This window comes from Cyanistes caeruleus, chromosome 1, assembly GCF_971803275.1.
Source record: "Cyanistes caeruleus chromosome 1, bCyaCae1.hap1.1, whole genome shotgun sequence".
NCBI lineage: Eukaryota > Metazoa > Chordata > Aves > Passeriformes > Paridae > Cyanistes > Cyanistes caeruleus.
The window spans coordinates 126,968,956-126,984,821 of NC_141701.1; the positions used below are offsets into that span (position 1 = coordinate 126,968,956).

Consider the following 15,866-nt stretch of genomic DNA (forward strand, 5'->3'; position numbering starts at 1 on the left):
TTCCTGAGATACTGTAAAACATAAGATTCCAAATCAAAATTGATTTCACACTGTTTTCTCTACACAGCTGACATAGTGTCTGTGGTGAATGTCTTCATCTCTTCATGACACTGCACAGACCATTCTGTAAGCCCAAGTGGGAATCTTTCACATCTCAGATTGCTTCTGGTCTCTTCTCACCAAAGGAGGCTGGGCATTCTAGAACCCAGCTGACTGGAGAAATGTGCTATGAACAAAAACCTATCTGTATTTTGAATTAAATACACCATCATCTGGGGGTTTTCATGTTTTTAAAATTTATTTACCTATTTATGGAAAACACAAAATCCTCTGCAGAAATAATTTGCTAAGAAACATAGCCTTCAGAATGTAGCTGGAGACACAACAGACAGTTTTTAGTATATTTGTATCAGTTATAAGACAATACTTTAACAGACCTGAAATAGACATCCATATAATGCTCGGTGCTTCATTCTGACTATGTGATGTGTTCATTTGTTTTAACACTTACCAGGAAAAGAGATTAAAAAATATTAAACAATTAATTCTCACAACAATAACTGAAGTAGAAAAGTTTGGCTATGCAAGGGAATTACAAGTTGGAAAATTTAAGGGCTTAAACATATGCTAATCTCAATGGAAAAAAAACCTGTAGTTTATCCAACATAATGCTATACCTAGCTCCAGCCTTAAGGTTAAACAGTGGTTTTACTTGTTGAAAACAGTTAACCTGGTGTACCTTTATGCCAACAGATGTTGCTATGGGTGAAATTTCCAGTGTGCTGAGCTTGTGACAAAAAGCAAAACGTTTCATGTTCTTTACATCCTTCTGAGCAGAAACCAGGAGCATTTACTCCCAGAAGGACTGTTCAGTTGATCCCTCACTTTTAAACACTGTTAGCAGTACAGAGGGACAAACATACCAAACAGATTTAGTTTGGCAGTATTTTCACAGTTATCATTTCTGACCGGGATTCAACATGTTAAGTGTTGAATCAGCACACTTAGATAGCAAAGTTTTAGAAGACAGAGGCAGGAAACTCCAGAGGGCAATTCATCTTGCATAACTCAAACATGAAGCTTTAGAGTACTTTTACATTTGATTCATCTTTTTGACACCAATTAGGCACCTGCTTTAGTCAGAGTATATTTTGTTTTCAAGAGGCCATATTTCTTTATGAACTGAAGAAGGGGGGACAAAATAGATTAGACCCTGGTTTTCAGACAACTAAAGCTAGAGAGAAAGAAACCCACTTCCTGTGTCTTCTAACTTGCTGGAATCATTAACTGTGGATTTTAAACTATGGTATGTAGGCAACCCCTTGCCTGAATGCTTCCAGACACTTCATCTGGACACTAAAATCCTAACCCTAAAGTCCAAATTTCTTAATGGTCAAAATCTGTCAACAAAAAAAAACAAAACAAAACAAACAAAAAAAAAAGCCTGATATGAATTAGAAATTACTTCAAAGATCACATTACAAAGCCTTTTCTTTTTCTCCAATACAAATGTTAAGCAGACATCAAGGAATAATGTAAAGTTCTTGCTCAGACACAAGCATCTATGTCATATCACCACATATAGATAGAAACTAGCCAGGAGCATTGAGTGTCAGGGACAAGCAGCTATTTTCAAGCACAGCCAAGGTGCTTTCAGCAGGGAAATTACTCACATGTTGCTTTATGCAAACAAACAGTTTCTTCATAAATTCCCTAGTTACCTTTTCTGCTGAGAAGTCCACCTCAGCCACCCAGTCAAAAATAAATGAATAATATAACGCACAAAGACTTCAGGGTCACCTTTGCCATCCTAATTACAGGCAAAACAATTCCCCATTCAGTGTTTAACACAAAAAAATTTAAGTGGATGAATAGCTTAATTTTATATCTACTCTAGATCCCACCTTGGATTGTGCCACAAACCCGCACCTGGAAGTCCCTAGCTTTGGAATTTCTGTCTTGTGTACTTCATCTCTCTCTTAGACTGAGATACCCTAATAGACATGAAAATAAACACATGTCATGACAAGCAATCTGAATATGGCAAAAATCAGTGTGGTGGAGGAGCAGCTCATATTTATCTAGCATTTGGCTTCTTCTAGAAGAGGAATAGATCAAAAGATTAATAGATTTATATTCCCTATGTAGCCCTCCTGACAATCTTTACATCCCTACCTGAGGAAGAGGAGGGACAGGTACTGATTTCTTCACTCTCATAAATCATGACAGGACTCAAGGAAACTGCATGAGGCTGAGTCAGGGTGGGTTTAGGCTGTATATCAGAAAAAGGTTTCCATCCAGCAAGAGGCTGGGTACAGGAAGGGGTTCCCCAGGGAAGTGGTCATAACACTTTCAGAGTTCAAGAAGTGCTGGGACAATGCTCTCAAGCACATGGTGTGACTCTTGGGATGGTCCTGTGCAGGGCTAAGAATTGGACTCAGTGATCCTTGTGGGTCCTTTCTAACTCAGGACGTTCTGTGATTCTATTATTTTACTGCTGCCAATGAGCAAGCTGTGTGACCTGTGACCTGTGTACCATTTGGCTGAGTTATACGCCGCCTGATTCACTCATCCATTGTACTCATTAGCAAAGGCCTGAAGAAAAATGACTTCATTTGTATCTATTTCTTATCCAGAATTCCCACTGGATGTTCAGCTGTCAGAACATCTCTGTGTTTGAAGGTATTCGAGCATTTCTGAACTAAGATTTGAGTTTTCTCCTGTATTAATTACAGGAACCTGCTGAGCTGCTCTTCAATCAGAAATCTCCTTTTTGCCACACAAGAATGTGTGACATACAGCTTACAACAAAGGAAAAGAAGTCACAGCTGTATTTAACACTTAAATGAAATTGAACTGGATGTTTCAGAGACCACTGCAAAGTGATTTGAAAGAATCTCACAGGATCAAATAACATAATTTTAATCTGTAACAGTAGCATGGTGTTGGCTGAGGGTCGCTTGTCCTAACTTTGTGCTTTCTTCCACAGGGAGGAATGTCAAAATTCTGAATTTCCCAGTTAGTAAATCTGCCAACAACACAAAGCTGTGTGGGGTGGTTGACATGCTGGAGGGAAGAAATGACAGGCTTGGGAGGTGGGTCTAGGTGGGTCTGTGAAAACCTCATGAAGTTCAACAAGGTCAGGTGCAAGGTCTTGCAATTGGGTTGGAGCAATCCCAAGCATGAATAAAAACTGAGCAGAGAATGGAGTGGGAGCAGCCCTGCTGAGAAGGACTTTGGGATGCTGGCAGATGAGACGCTGGACATGACCCAGCAATGTGCACTCACAGCCCAGAAAGCCAAACGTGTCCTGGGCTCCATCTACAGCCGCATGGCCAGCAGGGAAAGGGAGGGGATTCTGTCCCTCTGCTCTGCTCTGCTCAGACCCCTCTGCACTGCTGCATCCAGCTCTGGGGTCCCTAACATAAGAAGGATGTGGATTTCTGAGTCCAGGGAAGGACTACAAAGATGATTACAGGATTCTCTAGGGTGAGGAAGCTGGTGTTGTTCAGCCTGCAGAAGAGAAAGATCTGGGAAGACACTAGAGTGCCTTCTAGAACCTAGAGGGGGCTCCAGGAGAGACAGAGAGGGACTTTTAACAAGGACACATAGTGACAGCACAGGGGGTCATGGCTGCAAACTGAAAGAGAGCATGTTTAGGTTAGATACATGGAAGAAACTCTTTACTGTGAGGATGGTGAGGCACTGGAACAGGTTGCCCAGAGAAGCTGTGGATCCATCCATCCAACCATGGAATTGCTCAAGGCCAGGCTGGATAGAGCTCTGAGCAACACGGTCTAGAGGAAAGCATCTTGCTCATGGCAGGGGAGAAGGAACTAGATGAACTTTAAGGCTCCTTGTAACCCAAACCATTCTATGATTCTATGATCCTTCTGTAGGTACTTCTGTGAAGGGGTGAAAGGGAAAGAAAAAAGAGACATAAGCCCAGATCTAAATAAAGAGATGTGATGTGACACTGTCCTTGCAAGAGAAGAGAACGGAAATGGACAAGGCAAGTGAGATGAAAGCAAGAAATGGTTTATGTTTGTAAACAGGCTCATTGTAAAAGGAAGTGAAAAGGTCACTGGACTGGAATCAGTGACTGACAAAGATGAAAGAGAATGTTGTGTGATGAAAGGATTCCTATAATTCATAGAAACAGGTCCTTGAAAATGGAAATAATTTCTAACTGTGTATCTGCTGATGCTAGATGAGCTGCTAGTGACTGCATGAAAGCGACACTACTCAAGGAGAAACAGGAAAAAAGAGTAAATGAAAAGATTAGAGAATGCATGGAATTTCAGCTAAACTGCTTAAAGAACTAGTAAGTGGTAGGAAAGTGTTTGTGACTGTATGTCCTTATAAAAGTGTTACAGCTGTTCAAAATACAAAAGCAGCCATCAAGAAAGTACTGCAGGAAATCCAGAACTGCCAGAAAACAAATGGCAAATGTTTGTACAATGTTCCCACTACTACTAATAGGCCAGCCTGTGAGGAGGTATTTGTGGCTTAACAAAAGATGTGGCTGAGAGTGCAGTATGTCCCTAGAGATGCAGGTAGTGAGAAGCTGGTTTGGGGTCAGTCATCCTGCAAAACCACAGAAAAAAGGTGCTGAAGGCTATTGAAGAAAGACTCATAGAACTTGCAGGTAATTTCATGGGTGTAGATGTAATCCAAAATCTTTTTATAGGGGTTTCTACTCAAGTGTCTACCCAAATTTCACTTCAATTCTAAACAAAGAGAAGAGAAAGAGTAGTAAGCAGCAGGAGTGTAAGAAAGTAAGAAATAATAGAAAAGAGCAGTGTCTAGTAAAAGAAAAAGATTGTAAATATCTTCAGAATAAGCAGAGCTGTGCAAATGGCAGTATTGCCTCTTAAATAGCCCACTGGTAAAAACATGAAGCACTGCTAGGTAAGCCAAACCAAGCAGCAGTGTGAGTAGATGAGTGAGGAATGAACACAGGAGAGGAACTGCCAGACAGCAAAATGCTGATTGGGGGAGAGAATACCCAGAATGTCTAGGGAAATCTGCAGATTGCGCTCTTGCCTCCCCCTACTCATACAACAGACCTGCAAAGTCTGAATGAAACAATCCCCTCTCCTTTTTCATTTCACAGGAGGGGCTGCTAGAACAGCGAGTGTTTCAACATGCACAGGTCCTGCTGGTCCTGTCACTTAGTCTTGTAGCTATTCCTGAGTCTAAGTTTGCCTGCTTACATAAAACAGGAGAGTCAGACTTCAGTGACAGTCTTCTGTCTTAGCCAAGCTACAGGAACAAGAGATGTGTGCTAAAACAATGCCTGAAGGCACAGTGAGATCAGTTCATAACGCTGAGCCTCAGCTGGACTCTCTGGAAGCTGCAGCTGCTGGGTAGTGTGGCTCTGAATAATAATAGGACAAAACCACAGAAATGTCACTAGTGTTTTCACCTTATAGAAAATGTATTAATTGTGTCATCCAGCTACTTCTCTGCTGTACTGAAAGGGTGGTGAGATATCTCTTAGCTTACCATGGTGCTTCCAATCCAGAAATTATCTGAAACACTCTTGGTTATCTTTGCACAGAGCTAAGATGTTCTGTCCTGAAAACACTGGCTGTGTCTCTGCTGAGTCTTCTCCCTTTGGGCCCAGGTACCACATCACAGCGTCTTCTTGTTACACCTTCCGATAATGGCATCTGTTTGGCTTTCCTGAGTAGGTGTGTGATTGTCTGAGAAAAAGTAAGTAACAACAAGTGACCTTTAAAACTCCTAAATAAGATAATACTTGGTCAATATGTTTCCAAGGATCTGTTTTAGAAGAGAGTCCTAGTTATCTCAAATAGATAACACTCATTTGAAATTACATCTTAGGTAATCTATAGTCCTATTTTAACTTTATTAATTTTTTATTGATCTTAAACAGAAATTTCTTTTGCCTTTTCAGTCCTCCTTCTTTCATTCTTCATTGAGCATATAACAAAATATGCATGACTATAAACTCTTCATTTGTTAAGTACCATAATGATTTCAGGATGATTGGTTGCAACAAATTCAAGATTCTCTTTGCTATAACTACTTTGAGAGGGCTGTGAGCATTAACTGGCATTCACTGAGTGTATTTCTCATTACACCACGTTATTTTACTGTTTTTCAACAATGATGTCCCTTGTCTTCATTCCAATGCTGCCTTAGGGATATAGGAATGAGTGCTCAGACCATTTTCGTCTCTCTAAAGGGAAAGCAAACAAAGTGCCAGACAGAGGAGGGGATAAAAAAGCTCAGATAGTAGGAAAGCAGGAAAGGAGATGGCACTATATATCAAAGAAATCGTCAGTAGATTTGATTCACACTGGGTCCAGGCATCACTTGACCAATCTGTAAGAGACACCAGCTTGGTTTCTTCTGCAAAATTCCATTGAAATAATTTTAGCTTTCTCATGCTATCTGATCCCTTTCTCTCAGTCTCAGCTGCTGGATTTCAAGTCTTCCCCCTGAGTATTTGAACATGGACGCAAAACAAGTATTAGAGAATTGTACAATAGACCTTGACATTTATGAAATAAAATAAAATACAGTCAAGTTTTGTTGGGTTTTTTTACACTACCAGTTGCTGGAGACCTTTCCATGGCTATGGTATTATCACTAATTTCCAGTATATAATACTGAAATTGAATTATGGATAGCACATAATATTCCACATCTTTAGCTTCCAGCTATTGACAGTCCTGAGAAAACTGTTTTGGACTGACCACCATTTTAAACATGGTAATGTCTCTTCTTCAAGGACACATCTCCATTCTTTCCCTTCAGAGAATCATGGAAAATGCTGATCAGGAAAGGACCCATCAAGGATCATGGAGCCCAACTCCTGGTGCTGCACAGGACATTCCCAAGAGTCACACCACATGCCTGAGAGTGTTGTCTAAATGCTTTGTGAACTCTGTCAGGCTTGGTGCTGTGGCCACTTCTCTGGGAAGCCTGATCCAGTGCCCCACCATCATCTGCATGAAGAACCTTTTCCTAAACACAAACATCCCCATTACTGCCCTTGATCAGTCTTATGCCATTTCTTGGAGTCTTGCCACTGGTCACCACAGAGAAGAGATCAGTGCGTGCCCCTCCTCTTCCCCTTACAGGGGAGCTGTAACTGCAATGAGGTCTCCCCCCAGTTTCCTCTCCTCCAGGCTGAACAGACCAAGTGACCTCTGCCACTTCTCATACAGCTTCCCCTCAAGGCCCTTCACCATCTTTGTAGCCCTCCTTTGGACACCCTTTAGTAGTTTTATATCTTTTTTTATATTGTGGCACCCAAAACTGCCCCCAGCACTCGAGGTGAGGCTGCCCCAGCTCAGAGCAGAGGGGACAATCCCCTCCTTGCCTGGCTGGTGATGCTGTGCTGATGCCCCCTCAGGACAGGGTTGGCCCTCCTGGCTGCCAGAGCACTGCTGGTTCATGTTCAACTTTGTATCTGCCAGGACCCCCAGGTCCCTTTCTTCAGCTCCAACCTCTTGTTCACTAGTTTATATACACAAACAGGGCTGTCCTGTCCCAGATGCAGAATCTTTGCAGAGATTACCAGAACCATTCCTTTTCTTCCCCTCCTGGCACATTTCCATCTGCTTCTCCCTTTGTAGGTAAGAAGACCCTCACTGCTGACCACTGAAAGGCAAGCTGGTCATTCTTCTAGCTCTACTGCTTTGCTGAAATGAGGTCAAATCCAGCCGTTCCCAATTCCTGCTGCTGCAGGAACTGCACTGACCGTGTGTTAGGACAGTGGACAACTCAGCTGTGGCTGCTTCTGCCACATGTACGAATGTTACTCCACAGAACAGAGACTGAGTTGGTCAACAGCTTTGTGCCAGTACCCCAATGGTTTTCACTAGCCAATGGATATCTCAGTTCCCACTCTTTTTGACCAGGAAATTAATAATACTGGCTCTTCTCTATATAACTGAGAAATCAGTGCCTATTTGAAATCCTTGCAGTTGTCAGTGTTGTTGTCCTCTTTAAGCTGAAGAACATTTGACAGCTTTTATGCCCTAGCAACACAAAGCAAGGCAGACCATGCTGATCAAAATAATTTCCTTTTTCTGGGAATGTGTAGAAACCGCTTGTGATATAACACACGCTTTCTCACCATAGTTCTCTGTGGCCCCACAGACTTCCTAACCTATGACAAACATCCTAGGGAGGTTTGGAAATAGCTTGGGAGATATATCTTGCCATGGGAGGCATGAAAGTCACCTGTAAAAAGCACAGCACATTGCTCAGGTTTACCAGGGAAATCAGAAAAAAATGCATGATTTATGGAAGAAGTGTGCAGAAGAGGCTGTTCAAGCTCTTAACATGGCTGTTGTGCTTCCTGACAATTCGTATACAGAAAAAGACACTTGAATTCCTTTCAAATGTAAAGAAAAAGTACAAAAAAGAGTTTCCACAAGTGGTTTTCATTTTTTTATGCATTCAAAACATTGCTTTAGCCACTTACTGAAGGACTACACTATCCAAAGCTAAAGAAGCCACTCAAAAATCCAGTGGAAAAAAGGATAAACTATACAAATCAGAATAAAATATACTAGCTCCTCTTTACCCCTTCACAAAAATATATCTAGAGTGCAAACCTGATTTTTTGCTATCAAACACATAAGGCAGTTAGAGGGGCAAGATTTCTTTGGGTTACACTACATTGCCAACAGTCTGGCCCTCCTCATCAGAAAAGCTCTGCTTATTGCTGCAGCCATTTCTCCCATAAACCACACCAAGTATTTGCTCAGTGGCCACAGCTTCACAGGGGGTCTCAAAAACACAAGCACAGCACAACTACAGCAAGCGTTTAACCTTCCTTCCTTCCTTCCTTCCTTCCTTCCTTCCTTCCTTCCTTCCTTCCTTCCTTCCTTCCTTCCTTCCTTCCTTCCTTCCTTCCTTCCTTCCTTCCTTCCTTCCTTCCTTCCTTCCTTCCTTCCTTCCTTCCTTCCTTCCTTCCTTCCTTCCTTCCTTCCTTCCTTCCTTCCTTCCTTCCTTCCTTCCTTCCTTCCTTCCTTCCTTCCTTCCTTCCTTCCTTCCTTCCTTCCTTCCTTCCTTCCTTCCTTCCTTCCTTCCTTCCTTCCTTCCTTCCTTCCTTCCTTCCTTCCTTCCTTCCTTCCTTCCTTCCTTCCTTCCTTCCTTCCTTCCTTCCTTCCTTCCTTCCTTCCTTCCTTCCTTCCTTCCTTCCTTCCTTCCTTCCTTCCTTCCTTCCTTCCTTCCTTCCTTCCTTCCTTCCTTCCTTCCTTCCTTCCTTCCTTCCTTCCTTCCTTCCTTCCTTCCTTCCTTCCTTCCTTCCTTCCTTCCTTCCTTCCTTCCTCCCTCCCTCCCTCCCTCCCTCCCTCCCTCCCTCCCTCCCTCCCTCCCTCCCTCCCTCCCTCCCTCCCTCCCTCCCTCCCTCCCTCCCTCCCTCCCTCCCTCCCTCCATTCCCTCCCTCCCTCCCTCCATTCCCTCCCTCCCTCCCTCCATTCCCTCCCTCCCTCCCTCCATTCCCTCCCTCCATTCCCTCCCTCCATTCCCTCCCTCCATTCCCTCTATCCATCCCCTCCCTCCCTCCATTCCCTCCCTCCCTCCGTCCCTCATAGCAGGAATGGGAAGGAGGAAAATGCATTGCACAACTTGGGCTGATTTGGGGGATATCCTTCAGAGCCATCAAATGATGTGGTTCTTTTGGGGCACAGGTGGAAGTTTCTTTCCGCTAAAACAGCTTTTCTGTGGAATGACAGCCTTTTGTTTCCATGGGATGAATTTCTGCAACAGACCTTTCCCTCTTTTGACCCTTACTTTGACCCAGACTTAATCAAGGTGCGCTTTGGTGAATATTGGTTTACTACATGAACAAACACGATAAATGCAAAAAAATCCTGAATATATGCTTATTTGATTTATAATCATTTCCTTGTGAAACTAAAATAAGGCTGCAAGCTGAATGGCTCCAGTTGTACGTCCATAATTCATGGAAGTAACACCTATCTCCATGTTACATGAAAGGACAATTCTCACAGTCCCAAATACTTTTAGTTTAGAAATGCATCCTTGTATTATTCTTTTGAGCAAATTAAAACTGCATTTTAAACGGGAGAAATGTATTGTAAAAATAAGAGGTGAGATCTTAGATGTTTCTAATAGTTTTCACATGCACAAAGACCTGAAAGATAGAAAGCTGGGGGATATAAATGGAAAGGCTGATCTCTAATTAAAAAAAAAAAAAAAAATGAAAAAAGGAAGGAGGTGTGGAGGAAGTGAGGCAAGAAAATATCCATTACTCTTTCTCGTAAGTTTCCTCCTCTTTCCAATTTTTCTTACTTTACGTCACTTTTCTTCACGGCGCGTGCCTCGCTTGTTGTTAGGGGGTCTTCAGCCTTCCTTTGGTGGTCTTTTGGCGAAGGCTTCTCCTCTTCCTCCTTGTCCTTTGGATAACCTTGCAGGTTTGCATGTGTGTAGCAAGCATTGCATTATGTAAGGTTACTGATTAGTCTGATATTTACGGGGGTTTTAGGCCCAATGCCTAAGGTCGTTCTAATTTTGTCCCTCTCAAGGCCGTTTTAGTCTTGAGACATCACTTATCTTCTAAACTACATCCTGTACCTCAATTTTGACATGTAACATCTGTAAAGGGGTGCAGCTGCTTTGTAACACTGATTCTTTTGATTGATTCTAATAACAACTTTCCAAACAGTTACAATTTAGTTCGCACGAATCACCTCCATTTGTTACACTTCCACTTCCGGTAAGGATGAATCAGCCCAGAGCCACTAGTAACTGAACATCCTCCTCTTTATTTTCTTCCTTTCTGTCTCTCCCTCCCCTTGTCTCTGACATGAACAGTTCAGTAAAACCCCACGAGTGGCTTTGCCATAGGGTCTCCTTTGCACCTTCACTCGGCCCCAGCCGCTCCTGATCATTGGAAGGAGCGGCTCAGGAGCAGGGGCAGCAATCCCCCAAGGCCGGGGCTGCTCCAGGCCGCTCCCGGTGCCTCGGGCTGTTGGAGGGTGTTGCAGTCCGCAACTTCAGGATCTCATCCAGGGAAGCTGCGGGATTCTGGGGACCAGCATGGGACACCAACGAGACGGGCTCTCGGGTCATGAAACCGTTTATTCAGCATGGGAGCAAACTCAGGTCTAGAACAGAGAGCCCCGAACAGAGGCCGAGCAGGGGTTTTTGAGGGACAGAACTCTTGAGGGTCTCCACCCTTGAGGGACCGTTACAAACACAGCAAGGGAGAACCCCCCAGGGACCCAAACCCAATCAGAACACCTGGGCCGCCCTTCACAAGGAGTTTGGGGTGGGAAAATGGAACTCTTTGTCTCCCGTGAGGCATGGCACCAGAGAAGGGGTGCCGGGGTGGCCTTTGTGACACAGGCACGGTGCGTCAGGGCCCACGGTGACGCGGGAGCCTGCGGTGCCCAAAGTCCATTGTGACATGGCAGAGGCCCACCCCAGCTGCAGGGTCTCTAAAGGGCGCGCGGGGCCCGGCTCAGTCCCAGGAGAGCGGCGCTGTCCAGGGGTCATTGCTCTATTAGGAACGGCGAGAAGAGCGGCACAGACTCTCGTGGAGCCGATCAGGAGAATCTCTCCCTAGTTTATTACTTCAGGTGTGTTTTATAGACTGATACGTGGAAAGTAGAGAAAGGAAACTCTTATTGGTTAGCAAACTACTACATTACGCTCATTGTTCAGTGGGGCTCACTACCCCCTGACTTTCTCCTGCACAGAAAACAAGGGACAGAGAAACAACACCTGCAAGGCTGTTTTCTGTCGGTAAGGATTGTTTTACATCCTCCTTAAAACTTCCCCGGCCACTTTCTCAGGCACGGCTGAGAAACTACGCAGCCTGTGATTTCTACAGGCACTCTGTTTCTGAGTTAGCATCCACAACTCACCCTTTTAGCTTTCAAAATCAAAATGCACAGTGTTTGTAATTTTCTGCTGGACCCTTGCAGGAAAGAGAACAAGCACAGCACATCCAGGGATCAGAGGACTGAAGGCATGGAGGAGGAGGAAGAGGAGAATGCAAAGCCCAACTCCCAGCACCCCAGGCCTTGAAGGAGCAGCAGGAGGAAAGCAAGAAGAAGAGCCTTGGATGGAGAGCGTCTCTTTGTGAGCTTCAGCCGCAGCGGGGAAGAGCCGGAGCTGTCCCGAGAGGAGGAGGACAAAGTCCAGCGAGGGACTCCAGGGGTAGCAGAGCCGCAGGATTAGCGCCCGCTGCCAGCAAGAGCCGGGCTGCAGATGGCGGCTGCCCGCGGCCTGCCCGGCGCCCTGAGGGAGCCGAAGGGGCTGTGCTGGCAGGCTGAGCCGGCCCCGGCCGCTTTGCGGCACCCCCGGGGCCGCTGCCCGAGGGCAGATCGGGGAATTTGCCCCGAGGGCAGCCCTTTGGCTGGCCCCAAAGCGGCACCCAAAGGGGGAATGTCGCTACCGGGGACTCAGCGCTGCATCAGCGGCCCCTCGTCATCGGCTCCCAGGAGCAGCCAGGCAGCGCCAGCGGCACCCCTGCACCGATTCCCCACGGGCCGCAGCCACACGGCTCTGGACCCTTTGCAGGGACACTGGCTGCAACACCTCCCTGCTGGCTCCAACGCCATTTCCTCTCCTCCGCAAACAATTCCATGCTGATCCACTGGCACTTTGGCCATGAGATGTGGGCACACGCAGGAGGTCTTGCAGCCAGGACCTTCTCCCTTCCACGCCTTCCCGTCCCCGCCCCACCTTCCCCACCCCTCCCTCCCTCCCCCCTTTCCCCTCCCCCCTTTCCCCTCCCCCCTTTCCCTGCCCTCCTCCCCCCTTCCCCCCCTTTCCCCTCCCCCCTTTCCCCGCCCCCCTCCCCCTTCCCCCCCTTTCCCCTCCCCCCTCCCCCCTCCCCCTTCCTTCCCCCCCCTCCCCCCCTCCCCCCCTTCACCCCCTTTCCCCTCCCCCTCTTCTGCGCTTGCTTGCTTGCTTCTTTCCATCTTTTCTTCCTTCCAACTTTCCTTCCTTCCATCTTTCCTTCCTTCCATCTTTCCTTCCTTCCAACTTTCCTTCCATCGTTCCTTACTTCCATCTTTGCTTCCTTCCTTCCTTCCTTCTTTCCTTTGTTCCATCTTTCCTTCCTTCCTTCCTTCCTTCCTTCCTTCCTTCCTTCCTTCCTTCCTTCCTTCCTTCCTTCCTTCCTTCCTTCCTTCCTTCCTTCCTTCCTTCCTTCCTTCCTTCCTTCCTTCCTTCCTTCCTTCCTTCCTTCCTTCCTTCCTTCCTTCCTTCCTTCCTTCCTTCCTTCCTTCCTTCCTTCCTTCCTTCCTTCCTTCCTTCCTTCCTTCCTTCCTTCCTTCCTTCCTTCCTTCCTTCCTTCCTTCCTTCCTTCCTTCCTTCTTCCTTCCTTCCTTCCTTCCTTCCTTCCTTCCTTCCTTCCTTCCTTCTTCCTTCCTTCCTACCTTCCTACCTTCCTACCTTCCTACCTTCCTACCTTCCTACCTTCCTACCTTCCTTCCTTCCTTCTTTCATTCCTTCCATCTTTCCTTCCTTCCTGCTTTCCTTCCTTCCTTCCTTCTTTCCTTCCTTCCATCTTTCCTTCCTTTCATCTTTCCTTCCTTCCTTGTTTCCTTCCTTCTGCACTTCCGCGCTTCCGCGCTTCCTTCCTCCTGCACTTGCTGCTACACTTCCTTCTTTCCTTCTGCGCCTCCTTCTGCGCTTCCGCGCTTCCAAACATCTTCTTACTTTCTTTGTTTTGTATTGTTTTGTATTGTTTTGTATTGTTTTGAATTGTTTTGTATTGTTTTGTATTGTTCTGTATTGTTTTATTTTATTTTATTTTATTTTATTTTGTTTTATTTCATTTTATTTTATTTTATTTTATTTTATTTTATTTTATTTTATTTTATTTTATTTTATTTTATTTTATTTTATTTTATTTTGGTTTTTTTTTAATTTTATTCTATTTTATTTCATTACATTTCATCTTTCCTTTCCTTTCCTTTCCTTTCCTTTCCTTTCCTTTCCTTTCCTTTCCTTTCCTTTCCTTTCCTTTCCTTTCCTTTCCTTTCCTTTCCTTTCCTTTCCTTTCCTTTCCTTTCCTTTCCTTTCCATTCCTTTCCTTTCCTTTCCTTTCCTTTCCTTTCCTTTCCTTTCCTTTCCTTCCTTTCCTTTCCTTTCCTTTCCTTTCCTTTCCTTTCCTTTCCTTTCCTTTCCTTTCCTTTCCTTTCCTTTCCTTTCCTTTCCTTTCCTTTCCTTTCCTTTCCTTTCCTTTCCTTTCCTTTCCTTTCCTTTCCTTTCCTTTCCTTTCCTTTCCTTTCCTTTCCTTTCCTTTCCTTTCCTTTCCTTTCCTTTCCTTTCTTTTCCTTTCCTTTCCTTTCTGTTTCTTTTCTTTTCTGTTCTTTTCTGTTCTGTTTTTTATTTTATTTTATTTTTTTATTTTATTTTATTTTATTATATTTTATTTTATTTTATTTTATTTTATTTTATTTTATTTTATTTTATTTCATTTCATTTCATTTCATTTCATTTCATTTCATTTCATTTCATTTCATTTCATTTTATTTTATTTGTTTCTTCTCTCTTCCTTCCCCTCCTTCCCCCCCTCCTCCTTCTCCCCCTTCCCTTCCCCCCTTCCCCCCTTCCCCCCTCCCCCCTCCCCCTTTCCCCTCCTTTTTTTCCCTCCCCCCCTTCCCCATTCCCCCTTTCCCTTTCCCCTTTTCCCTTTCCCCTTTTCCCTTTCCCCCTTCCCCCCCTCCCCCTTCCTCTCCCCCTTTCCCCTCTTTGGGCTTGCGGTGCCCAAAGCCATTGGGACATGGCAGAGGCCCACCCCAGCTGCAGGGTCTCTAAAGGGCGCGCGGGGCCCGGCTCAGTCCCAGGAGAGCGGCGCTGTCCAGGGGTCATTGCTCTATTAGGAACGGCGAGAAGAGCGGCACAGACTCTCATGGAGCCGATCAGGAGAATCTCTCCCTAGTTTATTACTTCAGGTCTGTTTTATAGACTGATACGTGGAAAGTAGAGAAAGGAAACTCTTATTGCTTAGCAAACTACTACATTACGCTCATTGTTCAGTGGGGCGCACTACCCCCTGACTTTCTCCTGCACAGAAAAACAAGGGACAGAGAAACAACACCTGCAAGGCTGTTTTCTGTCGGTAAGGATTGTTTTACATCCTCCTTAAAACTTCCCCGGCCACTTTCTCAGGCACGGCTGAGAAACTACGCAGCCTGTGATTTCTACAGGCACTCTGTTTCTGAGTTAGCATCCACAACTCACCCTTTTAGCTTTCAAAATCAAAATGCACAGTGTTTGTAATTTTCCACTGGACCCTTGCAGGAAAGAGAACAAGCACAGCACATCCAGGGACCAGAGGACTGAAGGCATGGAGGAGGAGGAAGAGAAGAAGGCAAAGCCCAACTCCCAGCACCCCAGGCCTTGAAGGAGCAGCAGGAGGAAAGCAAGAAGAAGAGCCTTGGATGGAGAGCGTCTCTTTGTGAGCTTCAGCAGCAGCGGGGAAGAGCCGGAGCTGTCCCGAGAGGAGGAGGAGGACAAAGTCCAGCGAGGGACTCCAGGGGTAGCAGAGCCGCAGGATTAGCGCCCGCTGCCAGCAAGAGCCGGGCTGCAGATGGCGGCTGCCCGCGGCCTGCCCGGCGCCCTGAGGGAGCCGAAGGGGCTGTGCTGGCAGGCTGAGCCGGCCCCGGCCGCTTTGCGGCACCCCGGGGCCGCTGCCCGAGGGCAGATCGGGGAATTTGCCCCGAGGGCAGCCCTTTGGCTGGCCCCAAAGCGGCACCCAAAGGGGGAATGTCGCTACCGGGGACTCAGCGCTGCATCAGCGGCCCCTCGTCATCGGCTCCCAGGAGCAGCCAGGCAGCGCCAGCGGCACCCCTGCACCGATTCCCCACGGGCCGCAGCCACACGGCTCTGG

General features: G+C 45.7%; 2 long non-coding RNA genes across 2 annotated transcripts; both read left to right on the plus strand.

Moving 5' to 3' along the window:
• The first annotated feature begins 9,972 nt into the window (after positions 1-9,972).
• Positions 9,973-12,726, plus strand: LOC147655884 (uncharacterized). The gene is made up of 3 exons (XR_015277761.1): positions 9,973-11,595; positions 11,681-11,761; positions 11,944-12,726. It is a non-coding gene; the product is annotated as an uncharacterized LOC147655884 (long non-coding RNA).
• Positions 12,727-14,641: 1,915 nt separating this feature from the next.
• Positions 14,642-15,651, plus strand: LOC147655885 (uncharacterized). Its single transcript, XR_015280389.1, has 3 exons — positions 14,642-14,928; positions 15,014-15,095; positions 15,278-15,651. It is a non-coding gene; the product is annotated as an uncharacterized LOC147655885 (long non-coding RNA).
• The last annotated feature ends 215 nt before the right edge of the window (positions 15,652-15,866 follow it).